Raw genomic sequence first — 27144 nt, forward strand, 5'->3', positions numbered from 1 at the left:
GAAAGGCTACAGGACTTGTTTTTAAATACTTTCAAAATTAAAAAAAACTACGTATGTTAACATAGTTGCGGAATTAGTGGCATTTACAATGAGTGGTAGCAAATGTCACAATGAGTGTCAAGCAACCCTCACAAAGAAATCGGGCTTGGGATGATTGTGAAAGTGGGTGAGTTTAAGTGCGGGTGTGGAGGGGTTGCTGTGAGGGTCAGAGTGTAAGTAGAAGCCTGGGGATACAAATGAGTTTGGATCTCTTGGGAGCTAAATAGAAGACATGTGAAGAAATATTTGCCTTCTCATTTTTATAATTGGGAACTTAAAGTTGGAGTTTATACATTTTTTAACGTGGATCTTCAATGTTTTTTTCTGTGAATCTACATAGCATGAATCTAATCTATCTTCCATACAACGAACAGAAATTATCCAAAGATAGCCATTATGCCTTTCCCATCATGAGCCTTAAATTTGCAGGATACTGTGTTACTAAGGAAGTTTCACGTGGCATAATGTTGAGGTCCCTCTCATTATCATTATGGATGCCTTTCTCTGGAAGCACTCCATATTTTCAGTGTTCCTGTCTGGAAGTGATCCCAGGAAGCAAGCAGAATTTGCAGGTAGGTTGAATTAATATAATTAACAGCAGTAGTATGCATTCTGCAATTGTATTATCTGTCATTTTAGATTAGTCAACTCCCAATGTTGGCTCCCAATGTTGGCTCACTTTCCTTAGCTAAGTCTCCTATTTCTTTCTAATGTGGCTCATCCTCAGTCTACAGTCAAGTGATTGAATATTTTAAATAGTTGCCTATGGAATTTGAATCTTTGTTCCATTCTCCACTATCACTTCTTCTCGTATTTTTGTTGACAGACAAAATTTTTTTATTGGGGAAAACGTTTCATTCCACAAATAGAATTAGGCTTAACTTGCTTTTTTTGAGAGGTAATATGTAATTTGTGTTGAGATACAAATTACTGAGCTTGTTTTATTTCCCAAATCTTTAAGTGATGGAGCAGTGGTAGTTACTGGGAAAGAGATAGGGTGTTAGAAAAAGGAGCATTAAAGGGTTGGGATTTTCCATGTAGGGGACATGAATGAGTCTAAAATAACTATGAAAAGAATTAAAAGGGTGAAATCAAAGGTCTCTGTGGGCCTTGATAAACAAGTTTTGACTACTTCACATTTAATATTAGGTTATCCTAGACCACCACAAGTTTATAATTAAGGTAACAGAGACAGGGTGTCAGTAGGAAAATAGTTTCCTTTTCTCTCTTGCTTCTCTTCCCTTGAACTTTCATGTTCTGGATACTTCTGTCTGCCCCATCTCTTATTATTGTGGCACTTAAAGTGTTATAAAATCCTAAAAGACAGCAAGTCTGAGGCCCCTCATCTATTGGGGCAAATAATTTAGTATTCTAGATGCTGTGTGCATTTTTTCATCCATTACTGGTTTTCTTACAATTAGTGATCAATGACACAGGAAGCGGGCAATTAAATTATTGGGTACATCACTTTGCAGGTGAGTGAAGTGGAATACTCCCACAATTTGATATTTTGTTTTGAAAGTGTAAGTCCTACATTTCTTGAAATTTGAGCCCTTTTCCCTACTCCAGCTATTGTATCTTACATATTGGAAATTGTAACAGAATTTTAAAATCATCTTATTTCCTAATAGTGTAACTATTGCCACCTAAAGTGGGTCCTTGCTTCAGAGATAATGGAAATTAAAATGGAGACATTCAGAATGAATTTGCAGGAAAAGGCTTGAATTATATTAAGAAAATGAAGGATGATGACACATCTCTGACAAAGTTCAATTTGGTTTTCTCACAAAAGAAAATAAGAGAAAATAAGGAGGAACTGAGGTGGGCACAGGTCTGAAGAAGAGGATCAGAATGGACCAGTCTTATGAAGTGCTGTGGTCGGCTGGGGTCTGTTTGACCATTGTCTCACTCCTGGATTTGTAGCTCTGGAAGAATCTTTATGGCTTGGGGGGCGATTAGGCTCCTATAAGATGATTGTCCTTGCTTGGGGCAGTCTCAGTCTTGTGAGGCTGCGCTGGTCTGAAGTGGCCCTTGGTTCAGGGCAATGGAGTGTTCTGGGCACATTGCATGTTCTTGTAAATCTCTTATCTTGGTGGCCTCAGTTTTGAAGGGGGATAAGGCAGGCTAAATAAATTAAGAGTAATAAACCTTGTTTTGCCAACTTTTAGATAGACATTTCCTAAATGACCAACATGTACAAATGTAGAGCTGAGGCAACATTTGACCCAGAGTTTTACAAAATGAAGGTCAAACTTTGTTTTGCTTTAATTAAGTATTGAGGGTCAGTGGGCCCAAGTGAAGAGTCACAGTACTTAGCAAAAATGCTTTTAAGTCCCTGATTGGATCAGAAGAAAACACAGGCCACGCTTTTAATGAGTAACATCTTAAGTGGTCAGGAACTTGTTTGTCTTCAGTCCCTATGCTGATCTCCGAGTATGTCATAATTATTAATAATTTAAATATAAGGGAATTGACATTAATTTTACAAATGAACAACAGAATTAAGACTACTGGATGTTAATACATCATGTATGTGCGACATTTCCAGTGAAGCATTTATTCATGAGTACTTGTACATTATTACTGAGTATACAGATGCTGGCTAGGAAAAATCATGTCCTGACATTCACAATAATCAACAAAGGGAAAAACTGCTGAAGGCTATCAAGTCTTATATTGTCTGAAAACTGCAATTAGTTTGGGTAGAAATTTAATTTCCTTTATTTTAAATCCTTTTGCTAAATTTACAGGGTTGGCAGAGCATTTTATTTGAACAATGCTCATAATCTTCCCATTTCAGCAGGTGGTAAATCCTTTAATCTTTCTTCTCAGGCTTCCTAATAGGAGAGTTAATTGAAAGCAAAAATACTGTTTATCTCTTTTCCTTCCTTTATTCTTCCTCTCCCTGCCCTCCTGCTTCCTTTCTCCCTTTTATCTCCTTCCTTCTCTACCTCTCAATTTCTTTTTCTTCTTTCTCTCTTTGACTTCCAGTCCAAAATAAGCACCCTCAAGCCTTCCTCAAAATTTTAACATGTTCAATGTCTTCATTTAGTAAAACAAAGAAACTTAATTGGTATACATTTTTATTGCATCTTAAACAAAGGAGAATTTTCCAAAGTGAAGTTTTGTAGCATACAGTATAAGACCAACATTCTATAAGAAGCAATGTCTTTTATTGGTTTATTTAATTTAACTAAGATATACATCTGAAACTCGGTCCTTTTTCCCGTTTTGTCAATAACTCTATTTGAGGAATTTATACAGCTTATAATGCTAAATTATATTGCCTTCAGTTTTCACTTATACAGTATATTCAGTAGTATTTCATTAAATATGTACCATTAACTATATATCAAATCTTTATCCCTAGGAAATTTCCATAATAAATATTTTCAGCTAGTTGTACTTAAATGGTAGGTATGATAAAAATTCTAGAAAGAATGCCTGCATGTCAAGAGTAGACTGGGTTATAAGTTTGGGAGAAGAATACCTCCAGGGTGAATTAACCTTATCCTCCTATCATACTAGTGGATATAAGCTATCCACATGTCTTGACCACATGGCCAAGGTAGTGTTTGCTGTTTTCTCCCTGTAAGTCATTTCCTTTTCCATATGTCATTCTTTAGAATTTAGTCCTTAAGACAGTGCATACTAAAAGGAGGGGAGGAAGGAGGGAAAATTGAGTTCCACCCAGTGGAGGGGAAAGTTTTGTGTTAGGCTAAAAAATGGTTCCCCAAAGATAGCTACATTCTAATATCCTGTCAGTGCTACCTTTTATAGCAGGGGTCCTCAAACCCCTGGCATGGATGAGTGTTGGCTCTAGGCCTGTTAGGAACTTGTCCTTAGAAAAATGTCATCCATGAAGCCAGTTTTTGATGCCGAAAGAATTGGAGCAGGTGTTCTGTAGCAAAAGAGTTTTTGTAAATGTGAGTTAATTGAAGATCTTGAGGGGGGAGAGTATCCTGGATTATCTGAATGGGCTGAAATAATTAAGTAAGTACATGGATCCTTACAAGACAGAAGAGAGAGAAAACAAATGTGAAGACAGAAGCAGGAATTGGAGTGACAAGGCCAGATGACAACAAACAATATAAAAGTGGTGGAGATGGTTTTAAAGACATTTTACATAAAGACAATGAAAATCAGAGTCCCCAAGTCCTTGGAAACAAAAGTGAATTTGACACAGAGGGTTATTTTCTTTTACTTATCTGGTTTGTTAAAAACTGAATATCAATGATATCCAGTGACAATGAGTATGTAGGGACAAATAGTTCATAAGTCCTCCACTTTTTTCTTTTTTTTGAAATCATTTCCTTCAAATCAGCTTCTCTTGGAATAGACGACTTTTTCCTTTTATCTTCCATACAGTCTCTTCAGGAAATCACAACCGCACTACTAGACTATGTATAATTCACAAGTTCCTCTAAGGCATGAATAACACCAGGGTAGGAGTCACCTCCTCATGGTATAGAAGTAAGTATGCACCCGATAGTGCACACACACACACACACACACACACAAATTGTTTTACTTTGTGTAAAACATCACTGCTGTTTAGCTTGTGTCTTGGCAGAGGAGATGGTTGTGAATAAGCTTAGTGCCTGGTGAATAACATGAAGTTTATCTTGTACAAATTCCTAACTGTCTTGAATTTCTTCTAGTAAGTAAGAGACGCAAGATCGGTTCTTACAGGTTTCTCTTCCTTTATGGCTGCACTGTTAGGAGCCCCTGGGCCTCTTAAGCCACTATCCCTCCCTAATTTTTTCATGGCAGATTATTCCAGCATTGTTCATTATCCTGGACATGCTAGTTTGCTGCACAGTTAGGGTGAGGGGACTCCCTGGTTTCCAAGCCATTGTAATTTCTTCTCCACTCTTTAGTTCTGTCAGTATCTGTTCCTAGACACTCCGTGGGAGGTGATGTTTACCGGTTCATTCTGGGACCTCACCTCACTTTTAGGCATCTGAAATCTCCCCTCAACTTCCTGGGATCATGTTTGACCTTTCTCTTTTGGGCAGAAGGTGGTTGTATGCTCTTCCCCGAATACCACACCTAGAAATCTCAGACTGCTCAACTTGTCCCTCTAGTCAACTGAGCAAGCCAGGAATGGCTCCAGAGAGCATTTTGGAGTATAATTTTAATGAGCATGTTACTCTCAAGGGGAAGACTTGCACATTCATGTGTAAGTCACTCTTTTCTTACTTGTTAACTGCTGGTTTTGAAGTCATATCTTTGCTCATCTCCTTGTATAGGCTTTTTATGTGTTACTTAGGTGCTAAACATTTTATCTGTTTGGTGTGTTCCTGCTGTCTTTTTGTTAATGTTGGGAAGTTTTTATTTTGAAGGAATCTAATTATCCACATTTGTTTTTATTATTTCTTTTAAAATAGAAAGTTTATCATATAATTTGATGGGAGATTACTTTTCATATTATTTTAAAAATTGATTTTACTTTTAGCTTCACCCTTCTGAAATCCAGAATTGTCCTGGTTTCCAAGCCATTTTAACTTACCCACCTTAGATCAGCTAAGTGTTTCTCTCTGGGTGTCCTTAAAATATTTCAGGGTCTGTCACTTCACCCTCCTGAGCAGGGCTCCAGAATCTCCTGGTACTTTCCTGTTTTTTAGTTCTGTCAGTATCTGTTCCTAGATACTGTTCCAGAATTGGATATTTGGCATCAGGATTTAAATACCCTTCTGCTTCTTCCAAGTGGTTCAATACCAAATTCAGTTTTTTGAATAATTTTTCCTTTTCTTATGATATAAGAAGTCATCCTCATTTTTCTTTAATGTTTATTCTTTTTCTATTAATTAGATTCCTATTTCAAACAAGACTAACCCTTCACATACACCCAAATATTTATAAATAATATATTGTCCTCTATTTATAGCTTTATTAGAAGGATCCTTTACCCTTTCATTTACAGGCATGGTCAAAATGAAAAAAGAGACCGGGTGCTGTATTGGTAAAGAGGTGGACATGCAGAAGAGGAAAATAAAATAGGAGATTTATCATAATTAATTTTTCTCAGAATAAAGATTCACTAAGTGCACACAGTTTAATTCATTTTTTCATTTTGTCCTTCTACTCCTTAGTCATTGTTTTCCTTTGGTTTCTTCCCAGTATTCTAATTGTTCTGATTGTGGGCTATTGCATGACATTCAGGGGACGAGCACTAGAGGGCAGTGTAAGTACGTATTTTTGAGTGCAAAACTGTTCTGTTGAAAGGAAGGGCATTTCTGAGCAGAGACCAAGCTTTTTTGTGACTGATTGCTACTGTGCCTCTTTTTTTTAAAAAACGTAATCTGTGCTTTAGTTCAGCCCAGCTTTCAGTAGGAGCCAGTGCTGGGAAGATCATTGACTATTGCCAGAGAGCTTGTACAATCAAGTAAGGCCTGTTTGAGTCTTATATTATAAATGTATTCATTCATCTGTTTGTATTTTTCAACAAAGAACAAATAACTATGATGTCACATCTGAGTGTGTGGATAATGAACCATTTGAATTTTGATTTTTTAAAAATTATCTTTCAATTTTCCTACAGTGGACATGTTCAAGTTCCACGATGAGAAAGAATATATATTATAAAAATTAAAATTCTCCTGTTTCTAACAATCAAAATTTATTGCAAATTATCAAAGAAATGTGTTTATAGTAGGACAGAAGGGTAGGAAAAATCCACTGGGCTGTATTTTTCTGTATTGTTAGCCAAGGATGGTGAATTCTTAACCTTAAAGGAGATGGAGCCACTGAAAGTGACAGTGGGGGAAAAAAAAGAAAGAAGGAAAAATATGTATCCCCGGAGTGTACCTTACTTGAAGCTGCCTGAGTGGGAAGTCCTGCCTCATGTGACTCCTTGTCTGTCACTTCCTTGAAGGCCTTGCTCTGATGCAGTCTCTGTCTGGGCTCCTGGAGCCACACCAGGGACTTGGAGGCTTCTTGCTAGCAGAGTGGCGCTTTCTCCAGCAAGGGGGACAGGGACAGGGATCTCATGTCAGAGGCACTGCAGAGGAATGTGCTCCAAGCTGCACTCGCGCTACAGTTTCTCACAGATTAGTTCTTTCTGGGCAGCATTGGCCTTAAATAAGTGATAATCTAAATTGAATTTCACAGGCCTACCTTGGCATGTGTCATTTTTAACATTGTTACCACAGAACAATGCATTAGGAGTTTCAAAATGTGTCTTTCACAATAACACCTTTTTGTTTTTGTTTTTTAAAAGTTATATGTAGGAACAAATGACAAAGAAGTAGAAGGTCTTCTTCATTCAAGGGTCTCCAGCAACCTAGGAACTAGAAATGTGGTCTTAGCAGCCGCATTAAAGGGCAGACTGGAGCTTGAAATTAGATTTGAAATTAGTGCAAGCCAGCTCATGTCAAAACATTTAAAGCTGTCCACAGGCAATAAACCCCTCCCCGGACTTTTTCCAAAGCATCTTGAAAGTATCAAATTGTCTAGGATTTCTAATTATCTGCTGAAGTCCTGTGCCAATATTTCACTTTGAGTAAAATTCTCATATGTATTCCTGTTAGCGAGTAGGCAGCTTTCTTCTCTGGCCAATTAAGCCTACAGTTCTGGAAAGTTTTTATTTTCACCATTTTATGTTTTGTTCAGTTTTTCACCGTGTTTTTCAGCCCAAATTATAATAAGGGGTTAATAAACTAAATACTCTAGAGAAAATATATCTCAGATGTGAGAAAAAACAAAAGATGCTGGCAGAATAGTCACCTCCCCTCCAAAAAATGTCTGCTTTCTCACCCCTGGAACCTGTAAATATATTATGTTACATGGCAAAAGGAATCTGTGAGTTACAGACTTTGAAATGGGCTGATTACCCTGGATTATCTGGCTGGGTCCAGTCTGACCATATAAACCCTTAAAAGTGGAAAACCTTTTTTGGTTGCAAGTAGAAGAGATGCTGCACCAAAAATTGTCAAATCTGAATACCATGCATAGGCTGGATTTCAGACACAGCAGATAGGAATTGAGGTTTCAGAGAGGAGTCACATCATCTGTTACAGCCTGCTGGAGTGGACTTGCAGATGGTTTGTATATGGCACCAGAGGCTTTGGCCTTGAGTGAGCAGTAAAATCGTAAGTTGATAAGCCTGTTAAATGTGTGTTTGCCTCAGTGCATGGAGTTGATCCAAATGGTGTGGGTCATGGTGAGATACAGACTAGGAGTAGTGAATGATGCAGTATCAGATGATGATTGGAAGAAACAAGTAACTTTTGTGATTGTTTCATTTTACCTGATTACAATTTCACCAAGTCATTGATAATGTGGACTTGTTAGCTTCATGTCATTCTTTATTGAGGCCCCATACTGACAGTGAGCTAAGTATGGTAATTTAATTATGGTTGCTCATCTGAATTACTTATTGGTAAACAGAACACAATTATTTTCATACTGTGGTTTATATTGTTCAGTGAATATTTTTGATATTATCTCTTAAAGTAGGAAGTAAAGTACCTTTTAAGTTCTTGCTAAGAACAGATTGATGATTGAATAAAAGATTGCTTTGCCTATGGAGGTGGAGGCGAAAAGCCCCTCTTCCCCTCAGATTAGTGTCTGAACAAGTCCTAGTTAAGTCTACATGAACCATATGTTACATTTTCAGTTCCTTTCAAAACACATGTTGGTATGATTTAAACAAAGCATTCATTACTTTAAAAAATATCCTCTGCTTCTAATTTTAAAAGCATGTGAGTAAATGCATCTCTCATTAGTGTGAGAAAAACACTGTATTGTGCTCCAAGTAGGTAAAAGTGCGCCAGCCTTGAGAACTCTTTCATGTAGCCACCACTTGTATCTTATTCCTAGGGGGGAAGGAAAAACCTTTCTCCAATTAGCTTTGCCCTGAACAGAAGGCTTACTGTATCCCATAGCTTAGTGCTTTTGTTATATGAGCTGATGCCTACTGAAGTCCAGACTTAATCTACTGTTTTCCTTTTGCTGGAATCTTAAATCATGTCCTAGATTCTGGAGGTGAATGCATAGTGCAGTCATTCCCTGACTACAAATTTTTCCCCAAATCTGGTTATCACATGAGTTATTATTGCAGTTGAATAATTGCAGTTGAAATCAACAATTTTAGAGAGGAAATTGAATGTATAACTTCTACCGCTTGTACTTGCGGAACCAGTTAAAACATGAGAGTTCAGTTTTGTTCTTGACCTCAAATAGTTTAAAAGTACATTAAATTATGAATTTGCTATGAGCGTGTGGAAAAGATTTGGTTGTATTTGTGATAAAAACATTACAAAATCAGACATAGAGCTTAATCAAATATATTTATGGACTATGGGCTGAGTTACTTAAGAGAGATTAAGTTGACAATATTTTGAATTCAAGGATATAAAAATGATCATGAATTTATGAAAAAATATTACCTTCCCTCCAAAATTATATAATTAAGAGATCTTATCCATTCACCCATACATTCATTCAGCATTTATTTAACAAGGCTTCCAGCATGCCAAAAAGTCTTTTGGAAATTGAGAATAATCAAGTTAAAAACAAAGTCCTATCCTGAAATGCTTTGCTGTCTGGTAGGGAAAGACAGACCATACTGTACATTTACAAAATATAGAATATGTCAGGTAATGATAAATGCTATGACAAAAAGAAAATCAGGATAAGGGAGGTGGAGAGTGAAAGTTACTGCTGTTTTCTTCAGAGTGGTCCGAGAAGGCCCTTCCAATAAGATGATGCTTGAGCTGACTTTGAAAAAAGTAACCGAAGGTTATACAAGTATCTAGGAGAAGATTGTTCTAGTGTGGCTGGGCTAGAGTGAGAGTGGAGGAGACTTAGGTCAGGGAAATACTGAGTTGGAAACTAGGAGGTAAATAATATGGGTTTCTGTGTGGCACTGTGAAAACTTAAAATTTTATTCAGCATGAGATAAAAAAACTACTTGAAAATCTGGAGGAGATGATTTTCACTTCAATAGGATCAGTGAGACTACTGTGTTGAACACTGACAATAAGAGGACAAGGATGAAAGTGAGGTGACCAATTAGGTGGTTGTGAGAGATGATGGACAGGGGTAGTAGCAGTAGTAAAGTCACACAGTGTGTGGTAAGGATCTGGATTGATCCCAGAGGAATAACCAACAAAATTCGCTATTAGATTGGCTGTAAAGTATAAGAAAAAGAATTGGGTAAATTTTTGACTTGATCAAAGAAACTAAAGAAGATGCTTCATATTGAGATGGAAAAACTATAGGAGGAGTGGGTTTGGAAGAAATGAAAAAAACTAAGTCTTGGTGTTGGACAAGTACTTCTTGAGATGTCTAAGAGATACCAAAGTGAAGATATGACATGGGCAAATAGTAACATATCCTTAGGTTCTAGGGGAGAGATTCATATTGAAAATATAAATTTGGGAGTCATCAGGTGTTAATGTTGCATAAAGTTATGAGAATGGGCAAAATAACCTGCTAAGGGGACGTAGGGAGCATAAAGAAGGGCTAAGATTGTGCTTGGGCTCTTAGGGTTTAGAGGGCTGGGAGGTGAGCAAGTCATCAGTGAAGAGTGAGGATGAGTTGCTGGTCAAGCAGGGCATGAGTACAGTGATACAGGGTGGAAGCCAAGTGGATATGGTGCTTCAAGGAGGAAGTGAGGGCCAGATGTGAATAACTGTTGATAGGCGCAAAAAATGCAGAGCCAAGTATTGAACGGACTACATTGTGGAGGGCATTATTGACTTTATAAAGTGGATAAAGGCCAACCCAAGCTTTGTAACATGTTGAATGAAGGAATAAAATCTTAATTGAAACAGGTTCTGGAGAACAGAGGAAGAGAGGAGAAGTGAATATGGGGAGCTGATTAGAGGCCATTTCTGTAAAGAGGGAGAGAGAAATAGAGCAGTAACTGGGCACTTACATGTTGCTGTTGTTGTGTAAATGTGGACAATTCTGTAAAATGTTTACGTGCCTATAGAAATGCTCCAGCAGAGAGAGAAATAATTAGGTGTTGTAGGAGAGAAAGAAAAATTTCCAGGCTGATGTCTGAATGGGCTGGAGGAGTGCAGCATACTTATGGAGAAGTTGGCCTTAGACGCAGTATGTTCAGTTCATTCAGTGAGTAGGAATAAAAGCTGCTGAAAGGTGTAGCAGCACTGACTTGCATTACATCAGGTGGCGGGAGCATGTGGAAGTTTTCTTCTGATTGCTCCTGTTTTGTCTTCCTGTCCTTTTGCTGTTTTTTCCTATAGCACAGAGTAGCATAGTTACTCTGTCGTCGGCCAGTGTCTCACAACCTGTGCTTGGTTGAACCCAAAGAGCTCTCTTCTGTCCAGGTGAGGGCAGTAGCAAACAGTTCCATATGAAAAGTCTCAGTGAAACAAATTGTTAGGCCAAGTAGAAACAATTTATCTGGCTGATTATCGACAGATAAACTAGTCAGACTAATACTACCTCAGCAGAATTAGGGTGAACTTTTATTGGTATAGAATTATAAGACACTTAAACTTTCAGTTTTATGTTTTGACATATTATATAACAAGCTGTCCAAATACTATGTGGTGCTGGTACCTTTAACTACATGCATTAAGTGTCAGCCCCGGTGCTAAACTCGTGAGATGAAATGGTCAATGCCTCTGGTCATTGCCTTACTCTAGAATATGAGTTTTCCTCTCATTTGCTATCAGGTTGCCTCCCTCAGCTTATCCACGTGGCATTTTTGCTGCTTTTTGAAAATCTGTGTGCTGTAAATCAATGTACTTATTTTGCTTTTTGCTATTTCCCATCCCAGAAGTTACCTCTCACTGGATGTCTGTGTTTCCTTTCCCTCACAACTCAACTCTTGCCTGCTGCTGTCACCACGTGGGAAAGTGTCCCTATATGCTATTCTCCTCATCTCTGCTTTTGTCTCCAGGTAAAGGCAATCCTAGGCAGTCGAGCCATACTGCTCCTCTCAAGATGATGGAGATTTTAAGAAACATGGTGGATCATACATTTATTCTCTCATGATAGGGAGCTTTCATTTCACTTACTTTGTCCAGATATTCCAGCCTCCATCAATCAAGTAACTTTCAAATAGAATCAACTAAACCTCTCTTCTAGGCTCTTGCTAGAAAAGCTGTTTATTCAATAATCTTAGACAAAAATGTCTAAAATACAAATATCCCCCTAATTACAGTCTAAATTAAAACCCTAAAAGCAGCAATAAACATAAATTGGAAAGAAATGTAATAAAATCAATTAAAACACACATGCTTTTTCTTATACTTTCTTTTAAAAAAAATTTATTTATATATATATTTATTGGTACATTTTAGGTATAAAATACATTTACATTTATCATTGGGTGTTTGTACCAGAACATGATATATCTTAGTTTTTATTTTTTCTCCCATTACCTGTGCACCCTTTACCCCCTCCACCCTTCCCTATTTACACAGAGTTTGATTCCATTATTTTTTCTTTCTCATAATTTTTCCTTTCCCTTCTTCCCTTTCCCCTTCCCCTCCCACCATCCCCTAACCCTTGGACCTTTTCTTATTTCAAATTATCAATTATTCATTTTAATCATTTTCATCTTTATTTACACTTTCAAATTCTCACACTAGAGAAACTTTTCGGTATTTACACATGTGTGTCCTATTTATTTCACTTAAAAGTATGGCCTCAATATACATCCATTTAGCCATAAATGTCTCTAGTTTCTCATTCTTTATGGCTGAGTAGTACTCCATTTTATAGAAAAACCACATCTTCTTTATCCAGTTTCCAGTCACTGGGCACTTGGGCAGTTTACAAGCTTTAGCTATTACAAACTGTGCTGCTATAAACATAGGTGCACATATTTCGCTGTGGTATGATTCTTTTAATTCTTTGGGGAATATTCCCAGTAGGGGAATAGCTGGGTCAAATGGGACCTGTATTTCTAGTTCTTTGAGGTATCTCCATACTGATTTCCACAGAGGTTGCACCAATCTACATTCCCACCAACAATGGAGAAGGGTTCCTTTTTCCCCACACCCCCGCCAGCATTTGTTATTTGTTGATTTCTTGATAGCAGCCAATCTTTGTGGGGTGAGGTGGAATCTCAGTGTTGTTTTCATTTGCATCTCTCAAATGACCAGTGATGTTGAACGTTTTTTCTTATATTTAATTGCTGTTTTTACTTCTTTGTCTGAGAAATGTCTGTTCATTTCAGATGCCCATTTTTGAATTGGGTCATTGAATTTGATGGGTCTGATTTTTTTCAGTTCTTTGTATATTCTTGATAGTAGACCTTTGTCTGAGGCACAGCTGATAAATATTTCTTCCCACATTGTAGGTTGTCTCTTAGCTCTGTTGGTAGTTTCTCTTGCAGTGCAGAAGCTTTTTAGTATGATGAGATCCCAGTTGTTGATTCTTTGTGCTAGCTCCCGTGCTACTGAGGATTTGTTCATAAAGTGTTTTCCTATGCCAATGTCATCAAGAGTTCTACCTAACTTATCTTCCAGCAAGTTTAGTGTTTCTGGCTTAATATTTAGGTCTTTAATCCACTTTGATCTTAGTTTAGTGTGCGGTGATAGGTATGGGTCTAGTTTTAATCTTTGGCAGGTTGAAATCCAGTTTTTCCAACACCATTTATTAAATAGGCTATCTTTCCTCCAATGATGGTGGTTGGCTCCTTTGTCAAAGATGAGGTGGCTGAGTATGTCTGCAGTTGTTTCTCCATCTTCTAATCTATTCCACTGATCTTTGGGTCTGTTTCTTTGCCAGTACCATGCTGTTTTTATCACAGTAGCTTTGTAGTATAGTTTCAAGTTGGGGATTGTGATACCCCCAGCCATGTCTCTGTTGCCTAGAATTGCTTTTGCTATTCTAGGTTTCTTCTGCTTCCAAATGAATTTTTGGATTGTTTTCTCTATTTCTGTGAAGTATATTGTTGGAATTTCAATTGGCATTGCATTGAATCTATATAGTAGTTTTGGAAGTATGGCCATTTTCACTATATTGGTTCTTCCTACCCAGGAACAAGGGATATCTTTCCATTTTCTTATATCTTCTTCGATCTCCTTTTTCAGAGAGCTGTAGTTTTCAGTGTAGAGGTCTTTTGCTTCCTTTGTTAGATTGATTCCTAGATACTTCATTTTTTTAGATGCTATTATAAAAGGAATTATTTCCCAAATTTCTCTCTCCATGGATCTGCTATTTGCGTATAAAAAGGCTATTGTTTTTTGAGTGTTGTTGACCTTGTATCCAGCTACTCTACTGAATCTGTCAGTTAGGTCTAGCAGACTTTTAACTGAGTTTTTTGGATCTTCTATGTAAAGTATCATATCATCAGCATATAATGACAGTTTCACTTCTTCTTTTCCTATCTTTATTCCTTTTATTTCTTTCTCTTTTCTAATTGCTATGGCTGATATCTCCAGAACAATATTGAACAGGAATGGTGATAGTGGGCATCCTTGTCTTGTTCCTGATTTTAGTGTGAAAGTTTTCAGTTTTTGACCATTTAGTATGATGTTGGCTGTTGGTTTTTTCATAGATAGCCTTAATCAGGTTGAGATAAAGCCCTTCTATTCCAATTTTCTGTAGTGTTTTTATCATGAATGGGTGTTGGCTTTTGTCAAATGCTTTTTCTGCATCTATTGAGATGATCATGTGGTTTTTGTCCTTGACTCTGTTAATATAGTGTATTACATTTATTGATTTATGGATGTTGAACACATCCTTGCATCCCTGGGGTAAATCCAACTTGGTCAGAGTGTATGATCTTCTTGATGACCCTCTGTATTCTGTTTGCCAGTATCTTGTTGAGGATTTTTGCCTCTATGTTCATTAGGGAGATTGGTCTGTAGTTCTCTTTTTGGGTTGGGTCTTTCCCTGGTTTTGGGATCAAAGTAACACTTGCTTCCAGGAATGAATTTGGAAGCCTTGCTTCCCTTTCAATTTCCTTGATGAGTTTAAAGAGTAATGGTGATAGTTCTTCTTTAAATGTCTTGTAGAATTCAGCAGTGAAGCCATCAGAACCTGGGCTTTTCTTTGTTGGTAAGTTTTTTTTATTACATTTTCAGTTTCACTTATTGTAATTGGGGTGTTTAGAATTTCTATATCTTCTTCATTTAATTTTGTCAATTCATATGTATCTAGGAATGTTTCCATTTCCTCTGTGTTTTCCATTTTATTAGAGTACAGGTTCTCAAAGTAGGTATTGATGATTCTCTGGATTTCTGCTGGATTTGTTGTGGCTTCACCTTTTTCATTCCTAATTGCATGGATGTGAGTCTTTTCTTTCCTTTTTTTGATAAGGTTGGCTAAAGGTTTAGCAATTTTATTTATTCTTTCAAAAAACCAACTCTTTGATTCTTTGATTTTTTGTATCATTCTCTTAGTCTCCATTGCATTGATTTCTGCTTGGATCTTTGTAATTTCCTTTCTTGTACGAGCTTTGGGTTTGTTATGCTCTTCTTTTTCTAGGAGCTTGAGGTTCTGCATTAGCTCATTTAAGTGAGTTCTCTCTGTTTTCCTAATATGGCCATTCAATGCTATGAATTTCCCATGTAGAACTGCTTTCATTGTGTCCCATAGATTCCTGTGTGTTGTACTGGCATTATCATTTACTTGTAGAAACTGTCTAATTTCTTCTTTAATTTCCTCTGTCACCCATTGGTTGTTCAGGAGGGTGTTGTTCAATTTCCATGTATTTATGGGAGTTTTGCGGTTTCTTATATTATTGATCTCCAATTATATTGCACTATGGTCTGATACTATACAGGGGATAACTTTGATTCTTTTACATTTACTAGATATGTCCTATGAACTAGCATGTGATCTATTTTGGAGAATGACCCTTGTGCAGCTGAAAAGAATGTGTCTTCTGATTTTGTGGGGTGGAACACTGTGTTAACATCTATTAGGTCGATTTGTTCAATAGCTTGGTTCAGTTCTAGAATTTCATTGTTAATTTTTTTTCTAGTTGATCTGTCTATTTGTGATAGGGGAGTGTTGAGGTCCCCCACTACACTTGTATTAGTGCTTATTTGGTTTTTCATGTCCATTAATATTTGTTTTGTATAGTTGGGGGCATTCATATTTGGTGCATATATATTTAGGATTGTCATCTCTTCCTCTTGGATTGTTCCTTTCACAAGGATGTAGTGACCATCTTTGTCTCTCTTAATTAGTTTTGGTTTGAAATCTACTTTGTCTGCAAATAAGATTGCTACACCTGCTTTTTTCTGGGTTCCTGTTTCGTGGAGAACAGTTTTCCATCCTTTTACTTTCAGTCTATGTATTTCCTTTTGAGTTAGGTGTGTTTCTTGTATATAGCATATTGCTGGGTTTTGCTTCTTAATCCATTCTGCCAGTCTATTTCTTTTGATTGGTGAATTGAGGCCATTAACATTGATAGTTATAATTGAGAGATATTGACTCATCCTCGTCGTGATGTTTTACTGTTGTTGGCTCTTTCATTTCTTATTTTCCCCCCTTTCGCTTTAGTGTCTTACCTTGCATGGTGCCTTCTCTCTGCTGGGCCTCATGGAGTTGTGACCTTCATTGTCTTTTTTTAGGATATTGCTTAAAATTGTTTGGAGTGCTGGTTTGGTGCTCATGAAGTTTCTTAGGTGTTCTTTGTCGTGAAAGTATCTAATTTCCCCATCGATTTTGAAAGATAATTTTGCCAGATACAACATTCTAGGTTGGAATTTATTTTCTTTTAGGGCTTGAAAAACTTCACTCCAGGCTCTCCTTGATTTGAGGGTTTGTGTTGAGAAATCTGCCATGATTCTGATGGGCTTTCCTTTGCAGGTGATTTGTTTCTTTTCTCTAACTGCCTGTAGAATTTTGTTCTTCTGTTGGGTTTCTGGGATCTTGACTATTATATGTCTAGGTATATATTTTTTTGGTCATGGTTGGTTGGAGTTCTATATGCCTCACTTATCTGTACGTCCAATTCTCTACCTCTGTCTGGGAAGTTTTCTACTATTACTTCTGTGAACAGTTTTTTATGTCAATTGTACTTTCTCCTGTTTTTTCGTGGACTCCTGTGAGTCTTATGTTATTCTTCTTTGCATCATCTAGCAGCTGTTGGATTGATTTCTTATGGTCCCTTACTATCTTTAAGAAATCTCTGTTTTCATGGTCCTTAACTGCAATCCTGTCTTCTATATGTGATATTCTGTCTTCAGATTCTTTTAGTCTGCTCTGCATGCTTTCAATGGAGTTTTTAAGGTCTTGAATATCTGTTTGAATCTGTTTCATGGATTCCATTTCTTTCTTATGTTGGGCGATCATGTTTTGCATTTCTTTCTTACGCTGGGCACTCATGGCTTCAAGCATGTTTCTGATCTCATCTATTTTCTTATCTGTTTCTGCTCTAGAGCTTCTAATCATGTCTTTCATTCTGCTCAACATGTCTGTATTTATCTGGGAGATTATTTCTGCTTTGAATTTTTGAGAGCCTCATGCATCTGCTTTGTTACTTCCTGTGCTATCAGTTCAGGATGTCCAAGTGGTTGCTTGTCAGACTTTTCCACCTCATTTCCCCCAGAATTTCCTTTTTGTGGAAGCCTACATTTGTGCCTTGCTTAAGGGTCTTCTCATTTTTGTTTTTGGTACTATCCTTGGTTTAATTCCTGGGTTGATATTTCAGAATTGCTTAATGTAGGTATCTTTGTTGCTTGTGTTTAGAACCCTTGTGGAATGATTGCTTTTCAGAGGTATCTCCTAGATATAGCTTGTGTTTGGCTATTTTCCTTTCCTTATACCAGGATAGGAAAATGACTCTGACGGTATTTTATTTTCCTTATACCAGGAAGGAAAACTAATTAGATCAATCACAACATGTTAGCCCAAAAGACATAGTCAGCAATACCATAGCATCAAGCACAGCTTAGAAAATGACAATTTGTGGTAGTTATTAATCTATCACTTTTAACTATGTGAGTTAAATTAAAACTGAGGACCAACCTAACATAAGTTTATAATGAATAAGCTCTTCAATACAGCATTTTTCCCCTTCGGGTGGGGAATTAAAAGGAGTTGGGGAGGGAGGGACAGGTAGAAAGGACAGGTAAGATTAGCGGTGAGGCCTGAAGACACAGAAAGATCACACAAACTCTAAGAAGTTGTTAAAGGCAAGAGAAAATGGCAGAATGAAAGAACAAAGATGTGAATGGAATCACCTAACAGCAACAGGGAGGCTAGATACCAAATTTACTTTCCTTTAAACCTAGTGATAATCAAGAGAAGGAAAAAGAGAAGAAAAAAACAATAAGGGAGAAATTCGAATTCAGTGCAGAAGGGAACAAATGGGGAGATGAGGAGCAATGTGGGACAGTGAGAGAATGAGTGAGAGAGAGGGGGAAAAAAAAGATAAAAGAAAGAAAATAAAGAAAAGTATAACTTTGAAGAGTAGAGAGAAAGTAAAAATTAAGAATTGAAAATAGAAGGGCCGGGGATTTAGCTCAGTGGTTTCGCTGCCTGCTACGCAAGCGTAAGGATCTGAGTTCGATCCCTGGTACCAAAAAAAAAAAAAAAAAAAAAAGGAGAAAAAAAAATTTTTTTTTCTTTTTTGCAAATAGCACTAGAAATTATGGGCCTCCTTCAGGGTATGTCTCTGCTGTCACAGTAGGCAATGTAGGAATCCGTGTGCATATACGACTCAATGAGTCTCAGCAAGCCAGCGGCAGACCAAGTACAGTGGTCTGATGTGCCTTTATTGTAGAGATTCTCTTTACTTTTCCGCTGAGCTTCAGTTTTCATCGAGGAGCCTGGGAAGCCCTCTTCCTGTTACTAACTTCTGCTCTATCTTGTGGCGCTCAGGACAAAGGTCTTTATAATCTCCTGTGCCTCTGTAGTGTGGGACCAGGTAGCAGAAAAGCCAGAAGGCCAGAGGCGCACGGGGTGGGGGGAGGGAATTGGGCCTTGAAGCTGACCTCACCTAAGCCGACCTCACCATGGTGTAGGCGGGGCCAGGAAGGCCGCCTAGCTTCAAGCTGCTCCTCTCACCTAGCCGGTCCAGTTTAGAGAGCGTTGGATGGGGGTTGGGCTGCAAGACACCTCCCGGACCTCGCCGGCGTGGCCGGGCCTTTTCTTATACTTTCAAACTTAAAATGCTTTACATTGGGAAGCCACATTAATGATCTTTTTTCCCCCCTAAAAACAGCATCTCTAAGTTTGTAATGGAACCATTTTTTAAAAAATTCCTTTATTGGTACATTTTAGGTATACAATTCGTTTACATTTATCATTGGGTGCTTGTACCTGTACATGATGTATTTTGGTTCTTATTTTTTCCCCCATTACCTGTGAGCCCTTCACCCCCTCCACCCTTCCCTATTTACATAGATTTCATTTACATTTTTTTTTTCTTTTCTCATAATTTTTCCTTTCCCTTCTTTCCTTTCCCCTTCCCCTCCCACCACCCCTACACCTTTGGACTTTTCCTATTTCAAATTATCAATTATTCATTTTAATCATTTTAATCCTTATTTACACTTTCATGTTTTGTTTTTTTGAGACAGGGTCTGGCTACATAGTTCAGGCTGCCTTTGAACTCATTTTATAGCCCAGGCTGGTCTCCAACTTGCAGTGATCCTACTGCTTCAGCTTCCTAGATGCTGGGACTACAGACGTGTGCCACCACATCCAGCATCTATTTTTTTAAACCATATATATATTTTTTTGGTACCGGGGATCGAACTTGGGAACCTGTGCTTGTGAGGCAGGCATCAGAATCACTGAGCTAAATCCCCGGCCCTAAACCATATTTTTTGACAGTGAACTTCTTTAGAACTCATGTATTCTTTCAAGGCACAGATGGCAAACTGGTGACCTAAGCAGTGTTTTATTTAACCTAGAGTTTAAAAGAATTTCAATTTGTTTTCATAAAATTTCAAAATACAGACTTTTAGATAAAAATCTAGAAAAAAATCAGATGACAGGCATCACTGGACTTTCCTATATGGCAATTCTCATAGATTGGCTCTTTTTAAAAGAAAGAACTTCTTGTTACATCTAAGTTCAGCTTGATATCACCTCCTACCCACTGTCTCTAATTGTCAGGCTTGCTCTGTTGTTTTTATACTTCATTGTGCTTTCATGAGTATTATCTGTCTGCCTCATAGAACTCTAGAAATCCTCCCATGTAATTTGCAAAAACTTTCATTCAGTATCAATCTGCCAATCATAATATGGCTTCTCTCAGTTTTTAGGTGCAAATGAAGACCCATCTTTTGAAAGTTGTAATTTAAGTGCCATAAAGCAATATAAAATTGTCTAATTTCCTTTTTTCTATGCCAGAAGAAAGAAAATAGACACAGAAATTCTGTCTGCTCTAGTTTTCTATGGCAACAGGCAACTGAGCTGTCATTGCTTCATCGTAAAGAGTGAGGCAATTTAAGATAGGACCACAAACTCTGTCTGTGGGTTGGTTTCTCTCTCAGGGCCACTACAGAAATTCATAGGATTTTTGTATTTGGTTTGATGATTCATAGCTAACCACCTACTATTAAAGCACTCCTGCTGTCTCTGGTGTTAGCCTGTTTCATCTTGATACCACACATCTAATTCCTGCCAGAATTATTAATGACTTCTAAGAATAGGAAGATGGAAGTTTGAGGTTCTCTACCAAATGTATATATGACATATACTACATAGCATATGTAGTATATTACATATAATATATACTTATATATATACTACTAATAAATTACTTATTTTTGAAGATGGATATGGATATTCTGATTGCAGTATATTCAATAGTAACTCTGTTATTTTATTCCTGGGATTACTTGATATATTGGTTTACTTTAGGCAATTAAAGCAAAATGTACTTTTGGTATTCAATTTGGAAAACAGAAAAATGAAATGGTGATATTAACATATCACAAAGATATCAAGTTGACTAAGTCATTAACAACCTTAATTACTTAATGCAAATAACATTCAAATATATTATCAGTTTCAAAAATAAAATGACCAATCCTTAAATTAGTAATGTGAATTTTCATCTCTTATGATTAAGCAAAATATGATTTACAGATAATATCAAGCTCTTTTATGTAGGAAAATTTATCAAGCATTTCTTTCATTGCTTCTGATTTTTTTTTTTTTTTTCAGTATGGGAGATTGAACTGAGGACCTTGAGCCTGTGAGGCAGGCATGGTGCCACTGAGCTAAATCCCTGGCCATATTGCTTCTGAATTTTGAATGTTAGTACTTAATATACATTTCCAAGTTATAGAGGAATTTGTATATTTTCCGAGTATTTGTATGGCTTCATTATTTTACATTTAAACTTAAATTTCTGCCTCATCACATCTTGAAGAACAAATCCAATTTTAATTTTTTTTTTTTGTATGGCTATCAGTTTCTTTAATAGTATTTAAATTCATCTTTTCCCTACTGATTTTACATGCCAATTTTATAGTATATCTACTTAGATCTATTTATATATTATCCATTTGTTATTTTCTCTTGTTCTATGGCTTTTCTCTTCATGTGCCAAATGTTATTCTTTTTTTTTTTTTATAGAGAATTAAGTAGGTTTTAATACCTGGTAGGACTGACACTGCATCATTCCTCTAATTTTAATTGTTTTTTTGGCAACTTTTTCTGTTTTTGTTTTTCCAAATTAACTTTACAGTCAGCTTGTCTTTAAAATCAACTAGTTAGAAAGAAAGAATAAAAAAGAAAAACCCAAATAAAAAACAAAAAAAAATACTTGAGAGTTCTTTTAAAAATTATTCCTCAAGCTTCATGTACAATATTTTCATTGTTCCTTTCAAGCATTTTCTAATTTCCCTTATGATGTTTTTTGATATTAGGTTTATTTGAATAGTTAAAATTTTAATTATGTGAGATTTTTCAAAAAATTGTTTTTAAAAAAATTAACTTCTGACTTTATGGCTGCTTAATATATCCAATATGACATGAAAGCTTTAAAATTTGGCAAGGTGTGCTTTCTAGATAAATGGCTTTTCATAACAGATATATATTCAAATCTGAGGTTTTAAGACATACTTGTGCCCTTACTCAGTAAAGACCAACTAATCAATATTACATTTGTAATATTTTTCCAGAATAGCTGAGTTGTTTATTAAAAATGCAGATCCCTGCTGGCACCAAAGCAAACAGCCTGTATCACAGTCCTTGGGGTGAGGCCTATGACACCTGCACTTTTAATAATTAGGGTCTAATGTACCTTGAAGATTAAGTACCCCTGGATACCCAAGCTGGTTTTGGTCGTTGGGTATTTTTAACAAAACAGCTATGACTATTTGCATATCAGTCTTTTGTGAACATGTTTTCATTTTTCTTGAGTGAGCACTTAGTGAGGATTTGCTGGGTTGCAGAGTGAAGTGGATGGCTGTGGTGGGTAGACTTGTAAGTGGTCTTTACAGCTCCATCTCCTGGTGCTGGAGCATGGGGAGGATTTATGGCGTATTTTTAGCCAAAAGAGTACCACAAGGGTGATGATTGCATGAGGCTCAGCCGATTGGGAGGGCTCTTTCACTGCTTTTGAAGAGGGAAGCCACCAAAACATTTATAATTTTGAAGAGCTCTTGAAGAGATTTTAAGGCCCCATTAGCATAATATATGGCCAGTTTTTGCAACTATCCTATGTAAGCTTGAAATAATTGTATATTCTTCAAGTACTTGATGTGACGGTTCTCTAAATGTCCTATGGATCCAACTTGTAAACTGTGGTATTCAAATACACTATTTCCTTAATTGTGTCTGTTAATTATGATGTGTCAACTTGACTTGAGTAAGAACTGTTGAGCAGATGAATACAGCTCTTGGTGTATCTGTGGATGACTGACATGTAGGCCACAAAGTGAGGAAGGAAGACCCACTCTGGATGTGGGTGGGACCAGTGAATAGGCCTGTAGCCTGGATGGAATAAAAAGCCAAAGAAGAAGGAAGCTTTCCTTTGTTTTTTCTTTGGAGGAGCACTGGTTTTCATCATTGTCTTTGATTATATATCTCTAGTTGACTTAAGGCTTCAAGTGAAGACTTTTCAGCCTTCCACTACAGGTGTTTTGGTTTTCCCCACTCAAACTTATATAGGATTCTGATGTGAGGTCCAGGCCTTCAACCTTTGATTAGATTTTCAGGCTCTCCAGTGAACAGTTAGCCATTTTGCATTCTTTCACCCCTGATTCTGCAGGTGGCCATTGTAAACCTACTTACTATAGCTTTTATGTAATATGTATATAATTATATATATATATATGATATATACACAATATTACTTCTGTTTCTCTAGTGAATCCTGAGACAATAGCTTTTAAGAATGCCTTTCTATGCAAAAAAGAAGTATTTTGTAATCACTCATGCTAGGAAAATGGAATCTTTGATTTCATTTTATAATTCTCAGAATTGCATGCACTTTCTCTCATCTCTCATTTTTCAATTTAAAACCATAAAATTTTAGTATATAAGATAGTTAAGAATTCTATTTAATTTAGTGTTATAGGAAAATGGATGCACCTTGAGACTGTAATGTTAAGTGAAACAAATCAGACGCACAAACTTAAATATCACATGGTTTTTCTTATATGGGAAACGCAAAGTATAAATAAAAAGCAAAATTTTCAAACATTTTTAAATACCCATGTTAAATTAAGGAATTTACAATTTTATATCCTATATCTCATAATTTCATCTTCTTCATATTTTGAGCATCTGATTCAGTAGTTTGTTATTTCCATTGTCTTGTTTATTGTGGTTTATTTCTTCATGTGTTTGGTAATTTTCAGTTGTTAGTTCAAGTCTACTGGAGCTTTACCTGTGGTGATGCATTCACACTTGGTTTCGAAGTTTGTTTTCTTCCCAATTGTAATGGCATTTGGCAGATGTCAGAGCAACAAAATTGAACCACTCAAAATATTTTTTCTAGATTGGAGTTTTTCAAAATACAGATGTCATAGGAATTCTGGTTATAGACTTAATTTGAATATTGGCTTATAGGTAGAAATTCCTGGGGGAATAATTTTTCCTCCTTTCTTTTCCTGTCTTTCTCTACTCTTCCATGTTTTTCCTTCTCTTCTCTCTCATTTTATCTCTTCTTGTTTGTCTCATCTCTACCTTCTTTCTCAAATTTCTCCTTTTTCCTTCACTCTACCAGAACAAAGACAAGCGTGTATTATTTCCACTGTTTCATTCTGAGAGAATGATTTACCTTCCAGTGGACTACCCTATGGACTCCCAGTTCAATGGAAGAGTCTTCAGTCTATCCTTTTGTATTGTTTAATTTTTATCAGTATGTTTTGCAGTACATAATGATTACATTCATTGGGGGAGCTGGTTTATGTACATAACACATCTTAATTCTTTTTACTTCTTCTTTCCTCTTCCCCCCAAGTTCTATCTCTCTATTTGTTCTTATCCAAAGTATCCTTGTATCTAGTTTAACCCACAGTGTTATATCACTGAAGACACATTTTAACCTAGATGTAGGCCATGAGAAGTGTGGAATAAATTCCCAGAGCAGACATTAGTTCTTGTATCCATAGTACTTTACCAGTTCAGTCATACATGAAAGAGTATGGTTTTATATTTTATCTAATATTTTAAATATTTTCCCCCAGGAATTTTCTATAAGTATTTAATCTTCAATATTGCTAGAAATAGAATAAATACGAGAAAAGGAAAAAAATGGAAACAAAATCTTTGTAAATAGGGAGAGATTGAAGGGAGGGCAGGTGAATGGGGAAAAAATAAGAACCAAGATATATCATGTAAAGGCACAAATTTCCAATGATGAATGTCATCATATTGTATACCTAAAATGTACCAATAAACTTAATAAAAAATGATTTGGCAGTCTGTAGTTCAAAGTGCTTAATTGTAAGAGTATTGATTCCCATGAAGGGACATTTTAATTTGTATTAAAAGTAAGTTTGTAATTATCACTATGCACCCCACAAAACTGGCAAATGTATAGCTGTTTCCTTTTTGTTTTTTTATTACAGACTTATAAATTATTGGAGTATAAATTACATTTTATTTTTGTAAACTTGAAAGCTGGTATTCCTTTTCAATTTCAACTCTAAAGTCATGTATGGATTTTTAAGCATCTTTCCTGCAGTTATTCTTGCTTTTTCTAGTTACAAGACAATAAACATCAGTGTTTATGAGTACTGATAAGATTCTGAATTCTATTCTGTTCTCATTGTTCCTGCTGTGAAATGATTGCCTATTTTAAAACCACCCAAATAGAGACTGATTGCTATTATAAACAAAGAAGACTATTCATAGAAATAACCTTCCTCCTCAGTACAAGGGGCAGCAATGGTGATGAAAAGCCATATAATATACTGTGCAAGTCAGTCATGCAAGGCACCCCAGTCACAGGCACTGAATGTTTTATTCACTTGCTTGCTCATCTTTTAACCTGTTAACCTATCAACCGTTGACCTCTGTCTCTTTTCCCAGATGTAGCTATTTGACGTTTGCAGGCAAAACACATCTTCTTTTGTTTGCTATTCATTAGTGTCCATATATATTCATATAAATGTAAATATATTTAAATATTACATCTAAAAAATAAGGATATGCTGGTATAAAATGCCAAAACAGGCCACTTTTCTTGGTAATGGACTAATGCCATCAATGGGTCTTTCCAGAGGTTGAACTCCATGTCTTTCAGGAGCTTAATGACTCATCTGACATGATAACAAATTAGTTGCTTTTCTGGGGGAAGATTTGCAGAGGATTTCTTTTCCTCAGATGGACAATTTAGAAAATGCTGTGAAAGGATTTAAAAAAGAATGAAAGTAACCTAGTTTAATACAAATGGATTCCAGTCAGAAATGTGGACATATAATACTGGGATATCTTAAAATATATCTCCTCTTTGGCAGACATGTATTTGAGATAAGTATTTTTACTGTGGGTAGGAAATTAATTTTAGGATATATTTAGAATCTAATATTGAGGGTTTGATGAAAAATTACAGAAGTGATTTTTGTTTTATGAAAGTCACATCTTTACGATAGCAAAAACCTCACCCACATCTTTTCATATTTATATGAATAGCAAAGTAGCTAATAATATACTTAGGTACATAACCACGTTCTCTTATTCTCACAAAACAGTATTTGAGGCAAGAGCACAATGAAATATTTTATAAACTGGATTTTCAGTTTTGTAAGTAGCTAATATTAAATTTTTCTCTGTTCTGTGACAGAGCAAAATCATTATTCTCTGTGCTTTAAGAGTATAGAGGTTCTGTATTAAAAAGCTGTTGGTAAGTGTGGATTCAGTGAAGCAAGAACAGTGTGAAATGGTGAAACACTGTACTCTAGTATCAGAAAAACCAGGATGTGTATAGTTTCAATTTTTTAAGTGCATAATGGAGATATTATGATGATCGATATTATGTGTTAATTTGACTGGATCAGTGTGTTTGATGTTTGGGCAAATATTCTGCATGTGCCTTTGAGGGTGTTTTGGATGAAATTAACATTTAAATCAGTGGACTGAATAAAACATTACATTTTTTAAGGTGAAGAGGTCTCATTCAATTAATTAAAGTCTGCATAGAACTAAAAGTCTGATCCTCCTGAGAGTAAAAGGGGACTCTTTCTGCCTGACTTTTTGAGCTTGGACATTGTTATTTTCCGGTTTGAGATAGGAAGCTGAAACATTAGCAGTTTGTAAGTCTTATGCCCTCCGAATTTAGGACTGAAACTTATACCATCAAGTCTTCTGGATCACAGACTTGGGCTGGAATTACACTATCAGCTCTCTTCAATCTCCACCTTGCTGACTATAGGTCTTGGGACTTTTCAGACTCCATAATTTTATGAGCTAATTTCTACCAATAAATTTCTTTCAATATGTGTATACATATATCCCATTCTTACTATTTCTCTGGAGAGCGCTGAATGATACAGATGGTAATTTCTATGACTGTGTCCATCATGGTATTCACTTCTGTCCATCTTCTGAGCATAATCAAAATTAAAGATATGACAGGCATGGTGATGTATTCCTGTAATCTCAGCTTTCTGGGAAGCTGAGGCAGAAGGATCAGAAGAATGAGCCAGGCTGAACAACTTAGGAAGCTAGCAAAAAGTTACCTAAAAAAAATGGGAGTGGTGGCTCAGGATGTAGCTTAGTGCAAAGGCCCTGGATTCAGTACCTTAA

The 27144-nt window shown here is 36.4% G+C and overlaps 1 protein-coding gene and 1 long non-coding RNA gene across 2 annotated transcripts in view; one reads left to right on the forward strand and one right to left on the reverse strand.

Annotated features, from left to right (window-relative positions):
• The window catches only part of Cngb3 (cyclic nucleotide gated channel subunit beta 3), a 162505-nt gene that overhangs the window by 114332 nt on the left and 21029 nt on the right, over positions 1 to 27144 (reverse strand). The gene's annotated exons all lie outside the window — the stretch shown is intronic.
• LOC110348540 (uncharacterized) overlaps positions 1 to 27144 on the forward strand; it is a 188845-nt gene that overhangs the window by 58851 nt on the left and 102850 nt on the right. Inside the window, exon 5 of the long non-coding RNA XR_015442764.1 lies at positions 469 to 611. This is a non-coding gene — a long non-coding RNA (uncharacterized LOC110348540). The remainder of the gene's footprint in view (positions 1 to 468; positions 612 to 27144) is intronic.

Source organism: Heterocephalus glaber, unplaced genomic scaffold (genome assembly GCF_053883595.1).
Source record: "Heterocephalus glaber isolate CG9 unplaced genomic scaffold, H.glaber_assembly_v1.0 deba00001553, whole genome shotgun sequence".
In the NCBI taxonomy this organism is placed as follows: domain Eukaryota; kingdom Metazoa; phylum Chordata; class Mammalia; order Rodentia; family Bathyergidae; genus Heterocephalus; species Heterocephalus glaber.